At 37.1% G+C, this 24,134-nt stretch overlaps 1 long non-coding RNA gene across 1 annotated transcript; it reads right to left on the reverse strand.

The window, feature by feature from the left end:
• Positions 1-2,618: 2,618 nt before the first annotated feature.
• On the reverse strand, positions 2,619-3,912 carry LOC118485590. The gene is made up of 2 exons (XR_004876882.1): positions 3,352-3,912; positions 2,619-3,259 (listed from the first exon to the last, which is right to left on the reverse strand). It is a non-coding gene; the product is annotated as an uncharacterized LOC118485590 (long non-coding RNA).
• Positions 3,913-24,134: the final 20,222 nt, after the last annotated feature.

Here is a 24,134-nt window from a genome sequence, read left to right on the forward strand (position 1 = left end):
GATCGCTTTAAATTTTTTTATATTTTTTTTTGACAAAACTATAGTAGTGCTTTGTTTTAATTGTTTTACTCGATGTAATTTTTATTTTTCCACCAGTTTAAAATTATTGTTTTTCTATCGTTTTTGTTTTTACTAAGCAAAAGTATGATAGTGTTTTAATTTAATTGGTTAAGTCAATGTAATTTTTTTTAAGATCGTGTTATGAGTAGTATGTACAAGTAATCGAAACACAGATAGATATGTTATGAGAGAGAAATATTCGGCTTAGTGCCCCGCAACGCGGGCGGGCCAAAATCTAGTTATACATATTAATATGAAGTCTCCATGAACAGTAATAGTACGTTTAATTTGAATTTATTTATTTATTTAATAATAAACAACTATAGATAGCTAATTCCAAATGGTCAACTTTATATATATATATATATATATATATATATATATATATATATATATATATATATATATATATATATATATATATATATATATATATAGGGGATCGCTAAAATGAAAACCACCTTTAGTTGTAAAAACCATGAGAACCACTTTATGGCCCTTAGATCAACTAGATGGATGGATGTGATTAAAAGTAGTTAATATTAATATTAAAAGCTTTTTGTCTTATTATGTCTTTAATATTATAATACAAAAGGGTATTTAAGTAAAATAACTCTATTTTGTCTTTTTATATATATTAATTTTAAATTACATTTTTTGTCCTATTCATTAATTACTTTTTATTACTTTTCTTTTTTAAACATAATTTTTTTATTAAAAACATTTCTAAATTCAGATTTTTTTTTTAAGATTTTTATACTTTTTACAATTTAAGTTTTACGTTAAACTTTTTACGTTTTTTTGACGCGCCGTTTTTAACGCCGTTTTTTTACGCGCCGTTTTTTTTACGCGCCGTTTTTCAAGCGTAACGCGCTGTTTTAACGCCGTTTTTTAATGCGCCGTTTTTAACGCCGTTTTTTACGCGCCGTTTTTCACGCGCCGTTTTTCACGCGCCGTTTTTTTTAAGGCGTCGTTTTTCTCAATCGGCGTTTTTTAACACGCCGTTTCTAACGCGCCGTTTTTAACGCGCCGTTTTTTAACGCGCCGTTTTTAACGCGCCGTTTTTTAACGCGCCGTTTTTTAACGCACCGTTTTTTAACGCGCCGTTTTTTAACGTCGTTTTTTAACGCGCCGTTTTTAACGCGCCGTTCTCAATTGGCGTTTTTAACGCGCCGTTTTTAACGCACCGATTTTTTAACGCGCCGTTTTTTAACGCCGTTTTTTACGCGCCGTTTTTCACGCGCCGTTTTTTACGCGCCGTTTTTCACGCGCCGCTTTTACGCGCCGTCTTTTAAAGGCGCCGTTTTTCAAAATCGGCGTTTTTTTAAGCGCCGTTTTTTACGCGCCGTTTTTTTACGTCGTCGTTTTTCTCAGTCGGCGTTTTTTTAACGCGCCGTTTTTTACACGTTTTTTACGAGCTGTTTTTTTCCACGTTTTTTAACGCGCCAAATTTTTTACACGCTCTTTACACGCCGTTTTAACGCGCCGTTTTTCCGAAGTTTTTTAATGCGCCGTTTTATTGAAGTTTTTTAACGCGCCGTTTTTCCGAAGTTTTTTAACGCGCCGTTTTTTGACGCGTTTTTACGCGCCGTTTTTTCAAGCGTCGTTTTTTTAAAACGTGCCGTTTCTCCACGTTTTTTAATGCGTCGTTTTTTTTACACGCCGTTTTAAACGCGCCGTTTTTTCACTTTTTTTAACGCGCCCCTTTTTGTACACTTTTTACGTTTTGCGTTAAAAATTTAAACTTTTTACGTTTTACGTAAAAGTTTTTACGTCTTACGTTAAACTTTTTACGTTTTACGTAAAACATTTTATGTTTTACGAAAAACTTTTTACGTTTTACGTTTTACGTAAAACTTTTTACGTTTTACGTATAACTTTTTACATTTTACGTTAAAAATTTAAACTTTTTACGTTTTACGTAAAAGTTTTTACGTTTTACGTTAAAATTTTCACGTTTTACGTTAAACTTTTTACGTTTTACGTTGTACGTAAAACTTTTTACGTTTTACGAAAAAGTTTACGTAAAACTTACGAAAAAAATTTACGAAAAAGTTTACGTAAAACTTTTTACGTTTTACGTAAAACTTACGAAAAAATTTACGTAACACTTTTTACGCTTCACGTTTTTACGTTTTACGATAAAAAGTTTACGGTTTACATTAACAAGTTTACGGTTTAATTTTTTTTTTACAAAAACGTTTTTACGCAAAACCGAACGCAACAGAAAGTCGTCGTTTTTTTACGTTAAATTTTTTACGTTTTAACGCGCCGTTTTTTTACGTTTTACGTCAAAAAGTTTACGTTTTACGATAAAAAGTTTACGTTTTAACGCTTTTTTACACGTCGTTTTAACGCGCCGTTTTTTTTACGTTTTACGTTAAATGTTTTTTGTTTTACGTTAAAAAGTTTACGGTTTACGTTAAAAAGTTTACGGTTTAACTTTTTTTTTTACAAAAACTTTTTTATGTAAAAACGAACGCACCTAGAAATCGCAAACTCGGGAGGTGTCTCAGATATATTGTTATCATCATCGACTAGGGGGAAAAATAAAAAACTAACAACATCAAAAGAAAGTGTATATCGAAAAAAAAACGGGGTTTGGCTCAGATTATCCGATAATCAAAAGGCTGCAAAAGTCGGGGTTGCAGGTTTAAAAAACCTACCCTCCGCTGTCCTTGCCGCGCCATCGATATCAAAATCTACGTTTTTTTTTGCATCATCGCCACCCAATCGATCGTACCAAAACCCACAGATTCAAAGAAACAAACCAAACAACAGAAATCAAACCCACACAAGATCCAGGGCTCAAACAAAGATTAAAAAAAAAATCAAAACATGTCACCAGAGATGGGGTTGCAGATCACCCACAGCCTCTCTCCCCGAGCCATCAGATCACCCACCCCCTTCGCCCCATCATTCCCCGCCACCACCACCGACCAACCACCTCCCACCAACGTGTTCCGGCGCTGACCAACCACCTACTAACGACCGATTAAAATCCAGAAAAAAGCACCCCCACTTCATATATCACAAAATCTACAAAATACAGAAAAAAGAACCCCCACTTCCGTCGCCGTGATTTTCAACTGGATCAAGAAAACAGTGTATGATACACACCTACCCTCTCCATGTATACCATTAAAGCTACCTAACAATCACTAAAGTCTCCCGCTACCAAACAATCAAATTCTGTACACTATATCACAAATCCATAGAAAGAGAGAGATGACAAATGATTTAAAAAATATATCACAAATTCATAGAAAGAGAGAGAGGCAGATCCTTCACCAGAAACAAAAAGGTTGTAGCTTTCTTATCTATATATTTTCTTGATCCACTAAGATGTTAACCAGGGGTATCAGTGGCCGGCCGGAAAACTCAACCACCGGCATCACGCGCCGCCACCATAGACGGAGGGGGGGGGGTGTTTGGCTGGTGGCTGTCGTCGGAAAGAGGGGAACCGAGGGGTGTGGGTGGGACGCTTGTAACTATCGCCGGAAAAAGGGGAACCGGTGACCGTCTTGACTAAGGTTAGGCAGCAAGAGAGAGAGGGACAAGGGGAACCGGTGACCGTCTTGACTGAGGTTAGGAAAAAATAGTGAGAAGGCATGCAATGGGCCTCTAGTGCAAGGTCAAAGATAAAGCAAGAGAGATAGTGACAAACAGGTGAAAAATGTAGAAGATGATGAATGTGATGAGGTTAATAAGAGAGAAGAGAGAGGAGAGAGGAGAGAGGTTATAAAGTCTTAAATGAAGAGAGAGGTAGATTTGATATTTGGTGTAAATGACTAAAATACCCTCTCTTCTGATTGGTTGAGAGTGGTTCTCGCGGTTCTTACAACTGGAGGTGGTTTCTATTTTAGCGGCTCCCATATATATATATATAGAGGGTAGGGATATGGTAAAAAGTGTCTAAAATGTGAGAAGGGTAAGAAGTGTTTTAAACCATTGGATATTTGTTCTAATGGTTGAGATCAATAGGGTATAAAAATGTAAATTGTGTTTTAATTAGAAGGACCTTATGTAAAATTGAAGGGCAATAGTGACTTTTCCAACGTTTCAAATATGGTAACCGTTTCAAAACCCCCATCAATCTCCTAAAAATCAGAGAATTTATTGTAACTGTTTCAAAACCCCCATCAATCTCCTAAAAATCAGCGAATTTCTCGTACAGAATAAATTCTTCGATTTCCTGATCACAACAACTTTTATAACACTATAAGAACAGTATATTACATGATAAAACACTATAGGAAGATATAACACTATCTGTTTACTGTAAGACACTATATATAAATAAAACACTGTTGATGGGGATAAAACACTATGAAAAGGAACAGTATATTACATGATAAAATACTATAGGAAGATATAACACTATCTGTTTACTGTAAGACACTATACAGAATAAAACACTATTTATGGGGATAAAACACTATGAAAGGAACAGTATATTACATGATAAAACACTATAGAAAGATATAACACTATCTGTTTACTGTAAGACACTATATAGAATAAAACACTATTGATGGGGATAAAACACTATGAAAAGAAGATTAAAGATGGCCTGTACATAATATAACACTATTGACTGGGGAATATAACACTAAAACAAGAACTTATCGTAAACAATTAAATGTATAGAACAATCCGAATTCGCCTGATATATCTTATCGCCAGTTTTTGGCAGTTATCTTTGGAAATCAATTAATTGATAATAATGGAAAATTACTAATACACCCTTTTGAATTAATTAAGATAAAGGACACTTGTCATTCCCAAATTATTTCTTACACTTCTCACAAAAGTCTCACTTTGTACAGGACCCTATATATATATATATATATATAACCCCACCCTATATAGGATTAGGTTCAAAAGTGAACACTAGTGTAGCTTGCGAACTGAGTGAACTAATCCTGGCCATACATATGTGTAGATTAATCGCCAGGATTTGATGTTGAAATACACTAGTGTATTTTACGATTTGATTATGAGATCCTGGCCATACACGTGTGTAGATCAATGGCCAGGATTTGTTCACTCAGTTCGCAAATACACTAGTGTTCACTCTAGAACCCCACCCTATATATATATATATATATATATATATATATATATATATATATATATATATATATATATATATATATATATATATATATATATATATATATATATAGGGAGCCGCTAGAATGAGAACCACCTCGAGTTGTAAGAACCGCGAGAACTACACCCCACGGAGCGCCGTTCGCCATGATTTTTTTTACAAGTAGATGTGTATATTATAAACACATCCGTAAAAAATCATGGCGAACGGCGCTCCGTGGGGTGTAGTTTTTTACACCACAAGTTTGGTGAAAAAAAAAGAAAAAAGAAAAAAAATTAAAAAACACCAAACTTGTGGTGTAAAAAACTACACCCCACGGAGCGCCGTTCGCCATGATTTTTTACGGCTGTGTTTATAATACACACATCTACTTGTAAAAAAAAATCATGGCGAACGGCGCTCCGTGGGGTGTAGTTCTCGCGGTTCTTACAACTCGGGGTGGTTCTCATTCTAGCAGATATATATATATATATATATATATATATATATATATATATATATAGGGGGAGGATGTATAGAAAACCCACTTTAATTTAGAAAACTCAGGAAACTCAAAGCTCCCGATGTTTTTTTTTTGAAAAAATTTACAAATGTTATATACATGTTTTTAAGGGTTTTGGGCAAAAAAAATCAAAAAAGCGCCGAGTAGATATTTAAAAAAAAAAAATAAACAAGTTTTGGTGTAACACATGTTACATTCATCTGACATATTTGTAACATGTGTTACACCAAAACTTGTTTATTTTTTTTAAAAATATCTATTCGGCGCTTTTTTGATTTTTTTTTCCCAAAACCCTTAAAAACATGTATATAACATGTGTAATTTTTTTCAAAAAAAAAAAATCGGGAGCTTTGAGTTTCCCGGGTTTTCTAAATTAAAATGGGTTTTCTATAGATACTTACATTATATATATATATATATATATATATATATATATATATATATATATATATATATATATAACCTTTCAAACGTAATTTGAATTAATTTATTTATTTGATAGTAAACAAATATAGCATAATATAGATAGTAATTTGAAGTCTCATTAATGATATTACTAATTCTAATTCTAATTTAACAATAAATCATTATAACACAATAGATTGCTAACTCCAAATGGTCAACTTTATATATATATATATATATATATATATATATATATATATAGCCGCTAAAATAGAAACCATCCTCAGTTGTAAGAACTGCGAAAACCACTCTTAACCAATCAGAAAAGGGGATAATTTGGTCATTTACCCCAAATGTCAAATCCCACCTTCTCTCTTCATTTAAATCTACTAGACTCTCTCTCCTATTTTGTCTTCTTTTCATTTCTCATTTTCAGTCTCTCTCCTCATTTTAGAAAACCAGAGATTTTCTTCAACCCAAGCTTTAACTCACCACCATCATCTTCATCCACTCGAGCCCTCACCCTCCCCCTCTCTGTTGAAGACGAACAGCCGGACTCCCATCATCTCTCACCTCTCTCTTAAAAATCCAAGAATTGAAACCACACCCACTGCCCTATCACCTCCGGCTGGTCACCCACACCCACACCCCTATCACCTGTGACGGCGACGCCCCCAGATCTGAGCTTGAACCATGACCCGCGACTGAATCTGAATACCCGAACCCCAAATCTGAACCTGAACGAGGCTCCGGCGGCCACCGCCGCCGTCGGGTGGTCTCCTCGGTTTCCATCATCTTTCATCATCTATAGTGAAGTACAGAACAGCCGTCTCGATCATCCGCTTGCTCTACCCTCGGTTTTCCAAAAGCCGTTCAAAGTTGTTGACGGTCCTTCTAGCTCTGCTGCCGGAAATCCAGGTAGTTTGTAATGTAGGTTTGGTATCAGTGCACTGATGTAGGTTTACATGTGTACGACTGAACGTACTAGATCAGTGATGAAGATTTGTGGACGTTTGTTACTTGTTAGGCTATATTTCCAGTTATGTTGTGTGTTGTTTGATTTGTAGTTGCGATTGATGTTCGTTTAGTTGAGATTTAGATTGTTTGTTTGCGTATAAATGATTAGATCTATGTGGATTTGATGTTCTCGTGTTGTGATTGACGGAGATTGAAATCATCGATGAATGAATTAGTTTGATATTTTTTTCTTTCCGAGATACACTATGTTTTGATGTTGTTCGTTTTTTATTTTTTTCTCCCTAGTCGATGATGATAACAATATATCTGAGACACCTCCCGAGTTTGTGATTTCAGGGTGCGTTCATTTTTGCGTTTAAGTTTTTGTAAAAAAAAGTTAAACCGTAAACTTTTTAACGTAAACCGTAAACTTTTTAACGTAAAATGTTTTACGTAAAATGTTAAACGTAAAAAGTTTTACGTAAAACGTAAAAATTTTAACGTAAAACTTAAAATGTAAAAAGTTTAACGTAAAACTTAAAACGTAAAAAGTTTAAAAAGTTAAACGTAAAAAGTGTAAAAAATGGCGCGTTAAAAACGTGAAAAAAACGGCGCGTAAAAAAAGTGTAAAAAACGGCGTGTAAAAAAACGTGTAAAAAACGGCACGTTAAAAAAACGTGTATAAAACGACGCTTGAAAAAATGGCGCGTTAAAAAAATGACCCTTGAAAAAGCCCGGCGTAAAAACGACGCTTGAAAAAGCCCGGCGTGCAAAAAGCGGCGCGCAAAAAAATTTGTCTTGTTAAAAAAATTTGAATTTAAAAATTCTTTTTATAAAAAAATTCTTTTTTAAAAATAAAAAGTAATATAATAAAACAAAAAAGTAATAAAAAAATAATCAAGACAAAAAAACAAAATATAGTAATTTTACTAAATTACCCTTTTGGATTAAAATATTAAAGACATAATAAAACGAAATGTATTTAATATTCATTTTAGTTACTTTTAATCTCATCCATCCATCTTTTTGATCTAATGGTTAGGAACTGGTTCTCGCGTTTTCTTACAACTGGAGGTGGTTTTCATTTTAGCGGTATATATATATATATATATGTATGTATATATATATATAGGTAGAGGATCCTGTAAAAAGTGCTCAAAGTGTGAGAAGTGTATTATAACACTATATATAATACTATATAACACCATATAAACACCGTATAACAATATGTAATGTCACACCCCCAAAATCCACCATGCGGAGTATCACCGCTTAGAGGCGTGACATGACCAGGATCGAGCCACCAATCATATTGAACAACGAAATTAAGTAAACAAAACCAACCACAATATGATTGGTGACCAAAAGAGAGTAACCGACTTTAAGTTAACATTGGAAGCATAAAACGTAAGTCCAAAACATAAGTTCGTAGTTCATAAGTTTAAGGACTAAAACATAAGTTCCATAAATTCATAAAGTTTATTTATTAAGCACGAGACATAATAGTCCACATCTCACAACGACTTCCTCCTCGTGCAAGCTCCATAAGCATCTAGCGACCTGTAAGGCATGTAACAACGAGTCAACAACAAAGTTGAGTGAGTTCACGGTTGGTTGATTAGTTTTCTGAAAAACGTGGTTTGACTTTCGTTGGCTTATTTGCCGTGGGGGTTACCCCATAGTTGAAAGTATGTTTAACCAGTTCCTTTTATTACCTAAACCATATCTTTAATCAGTGGGGGCTTCTGATATTCGCTAATTTACACATATTTTAGTCCCCCATTTTTACCCCATTTTATGCATTTTCGGCCGTAAAACCGTCGTTCGGATACTTAATTATTTATACTTTTGTTTACAGGCCTAAAACAGCATACCAGACAAGATTATAGTGAAAACGAGGACTTTCCGGACAAAACGACAAAGCTGCGGACATTCTGTTAGAAAACTGACCTGGGCGAGTGGAACGGTCGTGCCATCTGAGGAACGACCGTGCATCTCCGACAAATCAAGATCAGCCGGTGATGAACGACCAGTGCAACAAGGCGTTCAAGATAATCTCGGTGACGCACGGTCGTGCCATTCCTTGCACCCCGTGCGGATCCGATGATCAGCTATATCCCGGTGATGAACGACCAGTTCTGCAGTCCGTGCAACAAGATCCCGGAATGGCACGGTCGTGCCATATGAAGAACGGTCGTGCGAGACCGAAGACCAGTCAACTCTGCTGATGTCATGAACAGTAACTCCAATGATGCATAAAGTGAACGGTCGTGCGATCGGTGCACGACCGTGCGACATCAAAAAAATATAAAAAACGAATAGAAGCAGTCTGTTCGTAACTCTGGAATTTTGGAGAGCTTCACAGGCGATTTTCAGGCTCCGGAAGCATCAGCTTTAGCCCGTATTCAAGCCACATTGCCCGGTTTAGCTCGGTTACTATCCGGATTCTCATTCTTATGCTTGTTTATGGTTTGGTGATATGTGTAAAATGCAACATATAAATTACATCAAATGAGGCATAAAACAAACCCTTTTTAAGTACTAATGTTGGAAAAAGAGTGTTTTTGTCTTCCTTTTGTATTTTCAGGATGAAATGAGCTCAAATACACAAAAGAAGCAAAAAGACAGCTAATTCTAGCATAAATACAAGAAATGGAACAAAAGTAGATTGCCCGAACCCTCAACGGCATCCTCCCAAGTAAAGAAGAGAAAACAGAAGACTGAACACCATCATCCACCACCATCATCCATTGTCCATCGTAGAGTGTGTGAGTCGTCTCGGGATCCAAGATTGATAGTAAGAGTTCTTGACAATCAAGGCCATGTTTGCCTAAGTCTCTTACATCACTTGGTGAAGACAAGTGTTTAGTATAATACTTTTTTTTTTAATCTTTTGCACTTTTTATTTGGTTTTGTATTAATGACTTTAATAACTAGTTACTTATGTTGAAGGTGATCTTTCTTTATCGTTTGTCCGTGGTGTCTTGGCATTATTTTACTGTCTATATAAAATAAAAGATTTTCACCATTCATATCTCCACGGTCTATATGGAGGTATGTTGGCTACCTGGTCGGGGGTTAAGGGAACGGTTTGGTAAGGGTCTTGCCCTTGTTCAGCGTTTAGAGGTCCTGCAAGGGACCTGAGTCAAATTTAGTAGGATCTCCTTCAATGCCCATAGGTATTGGATGGCGGGGATCCAAACTCTTTGACCCCCTCATAAGTTAACTACTATTAATACTATAACCCGGCTATTTGTTGGTGCATATTTGTGACAACAGCTTAGATTTGGTATTTGGATATCTTGTAATTAGTTAAACGATAAACGGTTAGCGGGTTTAGCTTTGTAATAGTTAGTTGTAATGTTTGGGCTAACTAAACCCAAAGGATTGGGTGATGGGGGGCGAATTGGGCCTGTCCAATTCGCAGCCCAAGAGTGTAAACCTAGCCCACTTGTAAACCTTGTATTATATAAACAAGGTTAGACATTAGGGTTTAGGTTAATCAGCCAGAACAGAATTTTGAGAGACAGAATTTCGTGAGAGTGAGAGCTTGGACGAAATTGAGTGTGTGGTTAGGGTTTGATTGATTGTAATCAGTCTTGATAGATAATCAATAAAACCCGGTTTGATTGAATTGCTGTTTCTGTTCTTCTACTTGTTTTCTGCTTATTCTAATCAAGAGGATTCCGCACTCTTGATTGGAAAGACGATTCTGTGAAGATCCATACACATCAAGGGGACCTACAATTGGTATCAGAGCATTAGGCTCTTGATTGCTCGGTTCAGAATTGTTGCTGCAGAAACATGGAGTAAAATTTTTGATTTTTTGAAACTTGAAAATTAGGGTTTTTAAAATTTTCGAAATTTGTGTGTTTGGTTTGATAAAATTTTTGAATTTTGTTGGCTGTTTTGATATTCTGGTTTGTTTGATTGTTGTTTTGCAGGTTTTAGGGTTTGCAGGACTGTTTTTGGTTGATAGTTTTGAAGAATTTTGGCTGAATTTCTTGAAGATTCGAAGACTGTTCTTCGTGTTCTTCATCAAGTTCATCAAGATTTTAGTAAAAACTTTGCTGATTTGCTTGTTTGATTTTGCAGGTTTGTGTTGGAGAATCTTCAGAATTTTGAACAGATCAAGTTTCCAAAGATAACCAGCGAAATTGATTAATTTTGCTGACTGACCAACGAAATTAACACACGGCGAATTTGGGACGAAATAACTCGGTCATCGGCGAACTTAAATCCAAAGACGACTTTGGTAACCGAATAATTTTCCACAGCGAAATTATCTCGGTTTCGGCGAATTTACTGGTCGTCGTAATAGCGAATTTGACCAGCGAATTTGGCGAATTTGGAGCGAAGTTGACCAGCGAATTTGACCTGCGAACTTGTGAACTAGATCTGCGAAATTAAGGCAAAACTTAAACCAGCGAAATTAACACAGAACCAGCGAAATTAACCTTAAAACTAGCGAAATTAGTAGAGAAGTTAAGGGGTGGAATTTCCATTGGCAAGCGTCGGAAAATTTTCAGTGTTTTGCAAATAGAATTTGATCCGTAGCTCGTTTGACAGAACCGTTTGCACCGTTGAACTCGTGTGATTTTTAGGACAAAAAAAATTGTATATCATTGGATTCGTCTTTTCGAGACGATTCTAAAGGTGTAATTTGGTAACCACTGTTTTCCGAAAAATTTTGTACGGTTTTCTCAGTCTGCAACGTTTAAAATGTCGAACATGACCACCGTGAATGCACCTAAGATGATGAAGGTGGAGAACTATCTTACTTGGAAAAACAGCTTCACATCCTTCATTAAATCTCAGGATGCAAGGATGTGGACTTGTATAATAGATGGATATGTTGCTCCAACACGTCATGTTGAAGGAAGAGTGAAAGTGATCTCTTATGACAAGATGGATGAATCTGAGAAACTTATGGTTAATGCTGAGAAGAAAGCGTTAGCAGTGATCAAGATGTCCTTGCCTGAGGGAATTAAACATACCATCAAGAACTGTGGGACTTCTTATGAGCTGTGGAAAGCTTTAGAAAAACGTTATCAGAGTTCATCAAGACAGCGTGTAGGAGGTCATGCTTTAGATGAAGAAGCAGATGCTGTGAAAGAAGAAGGCTCAAATGATAGTAGTGTTCATCTGGAAGATAATAAGAAGGCTACTCAGGCATTCATGGCAGAAATAGTTGATGAGGCTGAAACTACCGTGAGTGATGCTGAATCTCAAGTGGAGAATGCTGAAGTAAAGGTGGATGCTGAAGTAGAGAAAAAGTGTGAAGCTGAAAAGGTTGTTGCTGATGAAACTGCAGAAGTTCATGAGGAAGAGGTAAATTCTAATTCTGTGTGTTTAAGATGTCATGAATTACAGGGTGAAGTTGACAGGTTGTCAGCACAAAACCAAAGTCTGGTGAGCGAGATGTCTAGCATAAAAGAGTCAAACTTTTTTGCTAAAAGGAATGAATCTCTATACTTGAAGAAGATAAAAGGTTATGAAAGTGAAATCGAAGCTTTAACATGCAAATTAAACGAAAAACTTCAAGTAATAGATTTAGCTCACGCAATGATGGCTGAGAAAACAAAAGAGAATTCTGAAAAATGCAAAGAGTTGTCAGATGCACAACTCAAAATTATTGAACTTGAACAAAAATTAAGTCAATTCAGAGATTCGTCTTTTGTTATGAAACACATGATGGGTGGGTTAAAGAAAAGTAATGACAAGACCACTGTGGGCTTCCAGGGCTTTAATGAAGTCCCACCTCCTCTTAGTCATGACTATTCTTTCCTCCCTGATGAAGATGAGCTAGCAGCCCATATGTCAACTGCACCAAGTAGTTTCGAATCTACATCAAGTCAAGGTGAGGGGTCTGAGAGTGGTGATGCTAAGAAGAACAATAACAGGGAATCTTTGAAAAAGAAAAATTCACCTCCAAAGGGCAAAAATCAAACTTTTGTTAAAAAGATTAATTTTGTTCAAGGTAGTGATATGAAAAATGAAATTGCTGTTATTAAAAAAGAATCAAATGTAGAGTTTGCTAAAAATAAGAACAAAGAAAAATCTGAAATTAAGCAAACTGAACAAAATTCTTCAAAGGCATCATCACCATCTGATAAGGGATCTACCTCAGAGACTCCTGCTAAGAAGTCTTTGAAAAGGAGATCGTGCTTCCGGTGTCACGTAAAGGGACATGTAGCTAGCTGCTGTCCTAACAAAAATAGTGAAGCACAAATGAGTGCCAAACAGAGAGGGAAATTGCCAGTGAGGAATGGTGATAGTGAGGAGAAAGGTTCAAATTCTCTAAAGAAATCCGCTCCTAAGCAACCACAAAATGTTGCTGTTGGTATAGATAAGGCTGGAACAGGAACTCCACAAGTTCCACGTTTTCAAAGAAATCAATCTAGATTTCAGCCTAGATCTCCACCAGGCAGATATCAGAGACCTAGAAGCAGTTCACCAAGAATGAACAATTTTAATTCAAATAATTTTAGAAGTCAATGTCAATATCAAAATCGATACCAGAATAATGGTGGTCGAACTTTTTATAACAATAGCTTTAGAAATTATAACAATCAAGCTTCTTGGAATCAAAACTCAAGGTATCAAAACCAAAATTTCCAAAGGTCAAATTTTCCAAATGTATATAGGAACCCTCAGGACCAAAGACCTAGTGGAAATCAAAATCAAATTCCATCAACAGGTCTGAGATCCAAGACTCCAATTAGGAGTAATGGATATTGGATGAATGTTCAAGTGGTTGGTGAATTTGGACGACCCAAGACCATTAAGGCTTGGGTCCCCCAATCTAACTAATTTCTTAGTTGGTGTGTGCAGGAGCTGCTAAGGAGGATTATCAACTTATGTTGATAGTGGCTGCTCTAGGCACATGAAGGGGGTGTGAGATTGTTGATATGTATATATATTTTAAATGATTTAATTTGAAGTTCAAAGTGCTGAGTCGACACAGAAGATAACCTGGCAGATCTTTATACTAAAGCATTTGACAGGGCTCGCTTTGAACACTTAGTCGAACTCAACGGGATGAGGAATCCTGAATAACCAGTTTTTCATAAGGAAGAGTGAAAGTGATCTCTTATGACAAGATGGATGAATCTGAGAAACTTATGGTTAATGCTGAGAAGAAAGCGTTAGCAGTGATCAAGATGTCCTTGCCTGAGGGAATTAAACATACCATCAAGCACTGTGGGACTTCTTATGAGCTGTGGAAAGCTTTAGAAAAACGTTATCAGAGTTCATCAAGACAGCGTGTAGGAGGTCATGCTTTAGATGAAGAAGCAGATGCTGTGAAAGAAGAAGGCTCAAATGATAGTAGTGTTCATCTGGAAGATAATAAGAAGGCTACTCAGGCATTCATGGCAGAAATAGTTGATGAGGCTGAAACTACCGTGAGTGATGCTGAATCTCAAGTGGAGAATGCTGAAGTAAAGGTGGATGCTGAAGTAGAGAAAAAGTGTGAAGCTGAAAAGGTTGTTGCTGATGAAACTGCAGAAGTTCATGAGGAAGAGGTAAATTCTAATTCTGTGTGTTTAAGATGTCATGAATTACAGGGTGAAGTTGACAGGTTGTTAGCACAAAACCAAAGTCTGGTGAGCGAGATGTCTAGCATAAAAACTTTTTTGCTAAAAGGAATGAACCTCTATACTTGAAGAAGATAAAAGGTTATGAAAGTGAAATCGAACCTTTAACATGCAAATTAAACGAAAAACTTCAAGTAATAGATTTAGCTCACGAAATGATGGCTGAGAAAACAAAAGAGAATTCTGAAAAATGCAAAGAGTTGTCAGATGCACAACTCAAAATTATTGAACTTGAACAAAAATTAAGTCAATTCAGAGATTCGTCTTTTGTTATGAAACACATGATGGGTGGGTTAAAGAAAAGTAATGACAAGACCACTGTGGACTTCCAGGGCTTTAATGAAGTCCCACCTCCTCTTAGTCATGACTATTCTTTCCTCCCTGATGAAGATGAGCTAGCAGCCCATATGTCAACTGCACCAAGTAGTTTCGGATCTACATCAAGTCAAGGTGAGGGGTCTGAGAGTGGTGATGCTAAGAAGAACAATAACAGGGAATCTTTGAAAAAGAAAAATTCACCTCCAAAGGGCAAAAATCAAACTTTTGTTAAAAAGATTAATTTTGTTCAAGGTAGTGATATGAAAAATGAAACTGATGTTATTGAAAAAGAATCAAATGTAGAGTTTGCTAAAAATAAGAACAAAGAAAAATTTGAAATTAAGCAAACTGAACAAAATTCTTCAAAGGCATCATCACCATCTGATAAGGGATCTACCTCAGAGACTCCTGCTAAGAAGTCTTTGAAAAGGAGATCGTGCTTCCGGTGTCACGTAAAGGGACATGTAGCTAGCTGCTGTCCTAACAAAAATAGTGAAGCACAAATGAGTGCCAAACAGAGAGGGAAATTGCCAGTGAGGAATGGTGATAGTGAGGAGAAAGGTTCAAATTCTCCAAAGAAATCTGCTCCTAAGCAACCACAAAATGTTGCTGTTGGTATAGATAAGGCTGGAACATGAACTCCACAAGTTCCACGTTTTCAAAGAAATCAATCTAGATTTCAGCCTAGATCTCCACCAGGCAGATATCAGAGACCTAGAAGCAGTTCACCAAGAATGAACAATATTAATTCAAATAATTTTAGAAGTCAATGTCAATATCAAAATCGATACCAGAATAATGGTGGTCGAACTTTTTATAACAATGGCTTTAGAAATTATAACAATCAAGCTTCTTGGAATCAAAACTCAAGGTATCAAAACCAAAATTTCCAAAGGTCAAATTGTCCAAATGTATATAGGAACCCTCAGGACCAAAGACCTAGTGGAAATCAAAATCAAATTCCATCAACAGGTCTGAGATCCAAGACTCCAATTAGGAGTAATGGATATTGGATGAATGTTCAAGTGGTTGGTGAATTTGGACGACCCAAGACCATTAAGGCTTGGGTCCCCCAATCTAACTAATTTCTTAGTTGGTGTGTGCAGGAGCTGCTAAGGAGGATTATCAACTTATGTTGATAGTGGCTGCTCTAGGCACATGAAGGGGGTGTGAGATTGTTGATATGTATATATATTTTAAATGATTTAATTTCAAGTTCAAAGTGCTGAGTCGACACAGAAGATAACCTGGCAGATCTTTATACTAAAGCATTTGACAGGGCTCGCTTTGAACACTTAGTCGAACTCAACGGGATGAGGAATCCTGAATAACCAGTTTTTCATAAGAATTTTTTGTATATAGTTTATTGCTTTTTCTTAAAAATCAAAAATAAAAAAAAATTGAAAAATCAAAAACATAAAAAAAATAGAAAAATAAAAAATTGAGTTATCACTGTGTGAAAAAGAAGAAATGATAGTACATCAACAAGTTAGACTGTCACACTGAAATTGAACCATATATTGCTTAAGTGTGATAGCAGCTTCATCATATGATGTACCAATAGGCAAAAACATGAAATAATCAACTTACCAATGTGATATAAACTTAAATGAACTGAATATGAGTGGGGAACATATCAGTGATGTATGGTTTAATGACCTTAATTCTTGCGTTGATAGATTGCCAAAATCTGAAGTTTTGGGTCTTTATACTGTTATTTCATCTAGGGATATCTTGGCTGTCTGTCTGTTCAGAACTAAAATTGTACATGACCCCAGGAAAGAAAGTCACTTGGAATTAGCTCATTTCTATTTGAATGTCTGTATATTTTCCCGATACACACAATTTTGATCTGATTCTGAAATCTTCTCTGAAAAAAGTCGTGTACCTCCTCTGCTGCATCCAGATATATGCTGACCTGGAGGTGCTAGGCAACGACAGCTTCTGCTGCATCCAGATACATGCTGACCTAGATGTACGTTGTCGCGCTATAGATCTAATACACCCGAAAGAGGCCCTCAAGTGCCCAAAAGAAACCCAAGAAACCTATATCAAACTGAGAAAATCTCATTAGATCTGTATATTATACCATCTCTACTAAAGATCTATTCTGTTCTCTTCTCAACCTATTCCCAGTTAAGATTTCAGAAATTTGGATTGGACTTGTGAAATATGTGGTAGGGAAGATACTTGCATGATAGAGTGTGTTGTTTATATTTCCAGGATTTGATTTGTATTTATTTGGGTGTTCATTGTTAAGAAATCAAAACATGATAAAACAGTTTATATGCAGACCTAGACACGTTCAGGATATCTTAAAGGATGAATTCAGTATACTCACCTACTACGATGAATCTTTGTGCATACCTTGTTCGCGGGGGTATATCCTGAAGTGGGACACACTAATATATCAGTAATTAAAATTACCTTAACGTATCATACGATAATGGTACTTGAAATGTTCATGCATTTTGTTTAAATGGACAAACATACTGGTAATCGTCTTGAACTGTTCTTCACGAAAAATTAAATAAAGAATTATCTAATTTGTGTGAAACGGTTTGATTGTGCTGATATGATCTTCTTACCAGTCCTTCTCACAAAAATAGAGTGTTTATTGCTTTTGTATTTACTTGCTTTCAGAAAATATAAAAATACAAAAATAGTGTCTTTTTCTTTCTGTTTAAAATTCTTAACGTACGGAAAATTGTTATTCATGGAAGAATTGTTACCGATAGGGGGAGACGGTGTTAGAAAGTGAGTTCAAAATTTTAAATCTTGCAAGTTCTTGTGTGTTGAACAAAAAGTTTTGCGTGTTGGTGATAAGTTGAAAAAGCTTAATCTGTGATACAGTTTAACTGTCTCTTGAAAAATAATAATTTATTTAACTTTGTTGAAAAATTCTTATGTTTTCTCGAGATGTTTGTTTTATAGTATACAGATTGAAGCAGTTTGTTGCTGAGAAGTTGCTGTGAAGTGTGAAGATGAGAGTTTGATTGGATGCATGGTAGAACCTCCTTTCTATATTGCAGACAAGATTGAAGAGTTTGAAGATTGCTGTGCAAATGCTAAACTGGAAGTTTACTCAAATGCTAACGTGTTGAAGATTTGGTGATTGGATGCATCAGCTTAGGGGGAGTCTGTTGCTGACAGAAGCTATTGAAGCTGAAGCTATCCAAAGACCAAAGACAGTGCAAGACTACTTGAAGATTGCAAGAAGACCGAATACAAAGTTTTGACTCAAGACAAAGTTTTTATGAAGCCATTGTCAAGGGGGAGTTTGTTGGTGCATATTTGTGACATTAGCTTAGATTTGGTCTTTGGATATCTTGTAATTAGTTAAACGATAAACGGTTAGCGGGTTTAGCTTTGTAATAGTTAGTTGTAATGTTTGGGCTAACTAAACCCAAAGGATTGGGTGATGGGGGGCGAATTGGGCCTGTCCAATTCGTAGCCCAAGAGTGTAAACCTAGCCCACTTGTAAACCTTGTGTTATATAAACAAGGTTAGACATTAGGGTTTAGGTTAATCAGCCAGAACATAATTTTGAGAGACAGAATTTCGTGAGAGTGAGAGCTTGGACGAAATTGAGTGTGTGGTTAGGGTTTGATTGATTGTAATCAGTCTTGATAGATAATCAATAAAACCCGGTTTGATTGAATTGCTGTTTCTGTTCTTCTACTTGTTTTCTGCTTATTCTGATCAAGAGGATTCCGCACTCTTGATTGGAAAGACGATTCTGTGAAGATCCATACACATCAAGGGGACCTACACTATTTAGGACTGTATCCCTGCTGACTCAGACTACTTAGCCGAGGGTAACGTCACCGCCAAAAGCGGGGCCTACCATATTTTGCATTAATAACTTAATTCATTATCTTCCAATAATCCAACCCTTTAGGATTGTATCCTTGCTGACTCAAACTACTGGGTTGAGGGTAACGTCGCCTTCAAAAGAGGGGCCTACTACAATAACTAAGATAATCTCTTAAACAAGTGCAAAAGTGCGAAAATAATCAAAGGTTATACTAATACACGAGTCGGATCCAAGTGATTCATCTTGTCTATCTGTTTTTATTTTATTTTTATTTTTCAGCATTTAGTTAGTTTTTATTTTTCTAGTTTAAAACCTTTTTCTAACTTTTTGATTTGATTAGACGTTGAGGATAAACCGGTACTAAAAGCTCTTATGTCATTGGACGACCTCGGTATCTTACCAACACTATACTACGTCCACGATGGGTGCACTTGCCCATATGTGTGTCTAGTGTTAGTAAATATCGTGTTTTATAAATTTAAAACTTGGCTAAAAAGTGTAAAAGGGCTTAAAATATACATCAAAAATATATAACACCTCGCACACATCAAGTTTTTGGCGCCATTGCCGGGGACACAAGGATTTTAAGAAAGTTAGGAATCAACGGCCTAATCATATTTTTATTTTTCTTTTTAATTTTTTAGGATTTTCTTAGTTTTTCAGCTTATGCAGAGCTCAGCACGGGCCGTGCCCGCTGAACACGCCCCCGTGCTCAATCATTGGAACTGGCAATCCTGTTTTAAGTCAGACAGTAAGCTGAACACGGGGCCGTGCTCACTCAACACGCCCCCGTGCCCAAGATTCTCTTACTGAAAACAGAACCGTTAGATCCCGGCGGTTGGTAATTTCTGACATAAACATGAGTGATAGTAATTCTTTTTACTTTCGACACTCTTATGGTATGTGGTGTCAATTATGTGGAGGCGAACATGAAGAATTAAAATGTTACTTTCTAAATTATAGGCCCCACTATATAGACCCACCAATTCCTTATAACCTTAAGAGGGGCGAAAGTAAAAATAGGCACTATCTCTCCCTCGAATGCGCCCAGCCAGATATTCTAGGGGAAATGCTCCTTGACGAGTTATTTCAACTAGAAGAGCTAATTCTAAATTGGTTAAAAGAACTTAGGAAGGATTTTATTGATCCGCCCCAAGACGATGACTATGAAGAAATGTTGGAACCGCATTCCGACAACCTCGTTGCTCCCGAAAATACCTTCATACCTAGAAAAGACTTGGACGATAGTCGTCCCTGTGCCGATTGTGCCGTGAAGGACTCTCCATCGACTTCGTTTGGTGCATACATAGACCTGAGCAATTCGGCATACACCTTCTTTAACGAGAGCCCGGGAAAGGGTTGGACTTGTCCACCTAGAATGAAAATAGGAATTACCCTCACCGACAACCTCTTGCGTTCCCGCCTTAGTCTAGGACAATTAAGGTATCTTAGGCACTTTGGGGTTGTTCCAACCAATCAAGAGCCACCCGATACAGGTAAGCTCCTTAAAAACTAGACAACTTCATAAAATGGTCCCTCGGCACGGGGCCGTGTCCAGCCAACACGCCCCCGTGTTCACCAAGAGATTCCTTTCTGATCAGTACGTCAGAATACGGACAAACTGTGTCAGAACTCCACCTGCACACGGGGCCGTGTCCAACGAACACGGGGTCGTGTCCAGGATGCTGTCGTTTTCTATAAATGCAGCCAAGAATTCTGCACATTTGGACCAACTTGGGACAGAGATTTGAAGGAATCTTCTCTCAAACTATCCTAGGTAAGTCTAAAAGAAGGTTCCAACAACCCATCTTGTCCTTTCCTCTTCTATCCATTTCCTTCTTTTTCATCTTTCTCCAAGAACTACCATTAAAAGTTTGAATTCTTCAAACTTTGTGGTAGGAAGCAATGAGTTTTGTTCAAGGAATCTTGGTAAAAACATGTTATGTAACATTGTTTTAAGTTATTAATGTTTAAAAAGCCCCCACAAGTTCAGAAAATAACTTAAAACTTCAAGTTTCCTTGCTTCAAAATTCTGCAGAAAGATGAACACGGGGCCGTGCTCAATGAGCACGGGGCCGTGTTCAGTTACTGTTTCATCAAATAAACTATTTTTCGATTTATTTTTCGTAGAATGTCGAGTGAAAACAGCAAAACATCATCCGTACATTCATCAAACAGCCGAAGAGGAAGGAGGCCCTCCGTTGAAGCTACGCTTGTGCACTATGTGATAGCATTAAGGGAGGCTCTCGACGAAATGACATCAGTAGAGGAGGTCCTAATTGACCGTATTAACGATCTTACGGTGGGACTCGAAAGCAGCTTCCAAAAAATTAACCTCTTGCACCAGAGGTTAAATATTCTTGTAGCACCCCCGATGGAACCAGTCCTTCCACAACAGGATTGGAACTTGGCACTCGGGATTAACAACCCTACCGGGTGGGAAGACTTTCCGGCGGAACCTCCCATGGAACACCAACAAGAGATCCCAGCGGAAATCGAAACTCCTCAAACTAATGCCAATGAGCCCTCCTTTCTCCTTCCAAGGGAGGTGGAGGAGTGGCTCGCCGACATGTGAGGAGAGCCACACCCGGAAGAAGGAGTTTTAAAAGCCTTATCTAACCAAGATTAGTAGCTTCTTGGAAATTTTGCTAATTAAAATAAAACATAGGGCTCGAACTCCATGGTTTAATATTTATGTATTTTCATATTTAGTTTTATGTAATGTCTCTCTATGGTTGCAATGAAATGATGGTTTCTAAAAGTTCGATGGTTTATAATAAACAAAACACACTCGTGGTGGTAATGGATGAAAAAGGGAACGAGAAAAATGGCCCCATGCACAAGAACGAGGCAACCCGACACAAATCTCCATTACAGAAGGCTCAACACGGGTCGTGCCCAACCAACACGGCCCCGTGCTGAACCACCTGCAGAAAAACGCCCAGTTCAGGTAACTGGACACGGGGCGTGTTCACCAGACACGCCCCCGTGTCCAGGCTTCTGTCTCATTTCTTTAATTTCTGTTACTGGTACCTGAACACGGGGCCATGTCCGGTCCCCACGGGGCCGTGTCCAGACTGCCAGTAACATAAATCTTTGCTTTTTAACACCACATTACACATCCAATCAACCTAAAAAATTATTTTTGGGACACATTGAGGACAATGTGTAATTTAAGTGTGGGGGGGAAGCTAACACCTCGAAATTTTGCAGGTCCTAACAACAAGCCTTACACAAAACTCTATTGGAACCGCTAAACACCCCAAATTTTTTCAAATTTTTTCATTTTTTTTTTACTTGTCTAAAGTTTAAGTTAGGAATCCTAAGATTAATAAGGTTATATTTTTACAAATTTTACAACCGAGAGCGTCGTGATGACAAGAACCAACATAAGAAAATTATGAAATGGCATAACAAGTCTAGTTAAAAATTTGATTATATATACTTGATCACATTAAAAACCCATTCCCACAAAAGTGAGTTTTGAGCCTTTATTGAGCATACAAATTTACATCCTTAGACTAAATGCTCATTTTTCGTTTCTTGTGTGAATAGCCGCTTGGTTCTTACAACTCTAGAACTTGCCACGACGATTCATTCCCGGTCCTTACCAACCTAAACCCAAGTAAGTAAATGATGGAGGCATTAGGACTAACCATTTTTCTTTCCACACCATTATTTTTCATTTTTTTACCACCTACCCAAAATCTCCCTAGTTAACCCCTTTGAGCCTAAACCTTTCATTTCTTTACCCTTTTCACCCACCAAAAACCCTTTTTATTTTCACCCTTTATTTTAGTAACAAGCTCGGTTTTTCGTAAGCTCGTTTTTTTTTCGTGTGACAAAAAAAAGCTATGCAAACAAAAGCTTGTTTGGAGAAATACTTCAAAGAAAAAGTCACTAACAGCAAAGTGTTTTACGAAAACCGACGCTTTTTACGCTTTTCGCCCTTTTACTAACCACTAACCCTACCACCCACCTTTAGCCCAAGCCTAACCCTTCACCCAAAAAGTCCTCTTGATATTTACAAAGGTATAAAGTTAAAAAGGAGGAGGATTGATTGTTTGGCAAGTTTATGGTAGGAATAAGTTCCATGCCGCTCTCGAGTGATTCACTAAAAAAAATACACCTTTGGCCGAGTGTTGAGTGATTTCTCCCGTGAGGTATGTGAACTTGTATATAAATGAAATTTTAAAAAGGCATGTTATGCCCAAATAAGTAATTTATCTTATGAAACGTTCTAAATAAATCATAACGAATGGGATTGTAAATAAATAAAAATAAAACCCAAAAGATCTTGGATTCCCGACACTCTATAACAAGCCTAAAACCTTCTCTTCTACCCATTCCATTTGGGAGTGTAAGCCACATTTAAAGAGTTTTGCTTGAGGACAAGCAAAAGTTCAAGTGTGGGGGTATTTGATATGTGTAAAATGCAACATATAAATTACATCAAATGAGGCATAAAACAAACCCTTTTTAAGTACTAATGTTGGAAAAAGAGTGTTTTTGTCTTCCTTTTGTACTTTCAGGATGAAATGAGCTCAAATACACAAAAGAAGCAAAAAGACAGCTAATTCTAGCATAAATACAAGAAAAGGAACAAAATTAGATTGCCCGAACCCTCAACGGCATCCTCCCAAGTAAAGAAGAGAAAACAGAAGACTGAACACGCCCCGTGCTCAGCCAGCACGGGGTCGTGCCCAAGAAGCAGTAGAAAAGACAAACCTGTAGAAGCTTCTATTGCCCACCACGGGGCCGTGTCCAGTGAGCATGGGGGCGTGGCGAAAGTACAGCAGGCACATTAATTGTAATTGCGAATTACAATTAATGAAGAGAGAGAGTGTCAGACGGGCACGGGGGCGTGTCCAGCGGACACGGGGCCGTGCCCAGCCTTCTGTTCAGCCTATAAATAGGAGTGCATGGTTTCATTCCAACTCATCCCTTGGCACACCACCTCTCTCACACTTCATCCACCACCCACCACCACCATAACACCATCATCCACCACCATCATCCATTGTCCATCGTAGAGTGTGTGAGTCGTCTCGGGATCCAAGATTGATAGTAAGAGTTCTTGACAATCAAGGCCATGTTTGCCTAAGTCTCTTACATCACTTGGTGAAGACAAGTGTTTAGTATAATACTTTTTATTTTTAATCTTTTGCACTTTTTATTTGGTTTTGTATTAATGACTTTAATAACTAGTTACTTATGTTGAAGGTGATCTTTCTTTATCGTTTGTCCGTGGTGTCTTGGCATTATTTTACTGTCTATATAAAATAAAAGATTTTCACCATTCATATCTCCACGGTCTATATGGAGGTATGTTGGCTACCTGGTCGGGGGTTAAGGGAACGG

The sequence above is a fragment of the Helianthus annuus genome, chromosome 13, assembly GCF_002127325.2.
Source record: "Helianthus annuus cultivar XRQ/B chromosome 13, HanXRQr2.0-SUNRISE, whole genome shotgun sequence".
Lineage (NCBI taxonomy): Eukaryota > Viridiplantae > Streptophyta > Magnoliopsida > Asterales > Asteraceae > Helianthus > Helianthus annuus.